This window comes from Pimephales promelas, chromosome 1, assembly GCF_988280905.1.
Source record: "Pimephales promelas chromosome 1, fPimPro1.hap1.1, whole genome shotgun sequence".
Lineage (NCBI taxonomy): Eukaryota > Metazoa > Chordata > Actinopteri > Cypriniformes > Leuciscidae > Pimephales > Pimephales promelas.
This window is the reverse complement of record NC_142769.1, coordinates 9,352,536-9,354,475: the sequence shown is the minus strand read 5'-3', so window position 1 is coordinate 9,354,475 and position 1,940 is coordinate 9,352,536.

Genomic DNA, 1,940 nt, shown 5'->3' with positions numbered 1-1,940 from the left:
ACATGCACTTCTCAAACTCCTCCAGCATTTTTCACAACAATGAACATGCAACCAACATCTACAATAGAATTTGCTTTAGGTAAAAATCTCCAAATCATTGAAAATCAATGTTTTTTTCATAATCAACTTATAATCAACAAAACTAATTATTTTTATTTTTTTTTACCAGGACTGACTCCACAACACAATGAGCTGGTTTGTAGTGCTTGGGGGAACTACCATTTCAAGACCTATGATGGGGACTACTTCCAGCTTTCATCTTCCTGCAACTACATTTTTACATCGCATTGTTCGACCTCCTATGAAGACTTTAACATCCAACTGAGGCATCAGGTGGTGAACAGTGATCCAACAATAAGCAAAATCATGATGAAACTACAGGGGACAACAATAGAGCTTACTAAAGGCTCTCTCAGCGTAAATGGGCAAATGTGAGTGATTTTGATAAAGTTTGTTTGATTTTTCAGATCATCTGACTTAGCTGTGTTGATTTCTGACTTCATCTCACATTGCTGTCAATCTTCACTTTGTTTGGCGGTGGTGGTGGTTTGGGAGTTGGAAAAAAAAATAAAGTGTCTAATGTCACCACTTTATCTGTAGAGAGACACTTCCATTTACCAACTCTGAAGTTTTCATCGAGAAGATGACATCTTACATTGCAGTCAAGGCTGTTTTGGGGCTAGAAGCCATGTGGAATGAAGATGATTCTTTCATGGTAAGGATATCTTCATTATGCAACAAACCAGCCGCCTTTAATAGCCTACTTAATTAAAGGGTTAGTTCACCCCAAAATGAAGATTCTGTCATCATTTACTCACCCTCAAGTTGTTCAAAACCTGTATGTATTTCTTTCTCCTGCTGAACACAAAAGTGGATATTTTGAACAATATGGGCCAAACAGTTGATGGGCCCCATTGACTTCCATAGTATGGGAAAAAAAAATTCTATGGAAGTCAATGGGGCAAAATGATGACAGAATTTCCATTTTTGGGTGAACTATCCCTTTAACCAACCAACAGGAGGAGGGCACTAATACAGGCGTAATATAATCTATTTTTAGGTCAAGTTAGATGAAAAATATCAAAACCAAACATGTGGACTGTGTGGTGACTTCAATGGAATCCAGGTTTACAATGAATTCATCAGTGATGGTATTTGTTCATTTATTTATTCATTTTTGCAATGCTGTCTGTTAAAAAAACAAAAAAAAAAAACATTTATTTTTCATGATTGTCCAGAGACAATAAAGAATCATTGCATGTCTTGTTTTAGGATCTGCGCTGTCTGTTTCTGATTATGGGAACCTCTGGAAGATGGATGGTCCAACAGAAATCTGTAAGGAAGACAAGATATCTCTAGATGAAAACTGTGGAGATGAGGTAAGAAATGGAATTGGAATTTGTAGTAAATCAATCAATTTTTGAACATGAATCAATTTATGTCACACGCAGGGTAGAATTTGGAATTATTATTATTGGTAGTCATCATTAATGTTAATGATTATTTTTTGTCCCGTTCTCCACAGAATTTTTGTCGTGATATCTTCTCCAGTTCAGTGTTCAATGATTGCAGAGGTCTGGTTTCCATCGATTCATTTATCCAAGTTTGCATGGAAGACTTATGCCATTGCAATGGCTCCTCTGGATCCTTCTGCCTATGCAAAACCATCGCTGAATATTCTAGACAGTGTGTACATGCAGGTGGAAGGCCTGAAGAATGGAGAACAGAATATTTTTGTCGTAAGTATGCCATGTTTAGGCTCATTCTTTTAGTTCTTTGTCAATGTTTGACTTACCATTGTGTGAGTTTTCAAAAGAAGTTCTGGGGCTTAATTACCCTCTCAATCCTGCTGATCTAGAGTCTCCTCTTGTAGTTTTGTATTGTTTTTGATAACCGATGCCCTCTGTTTTTATATTGCAGCACATCCGTGCCCAGAAACC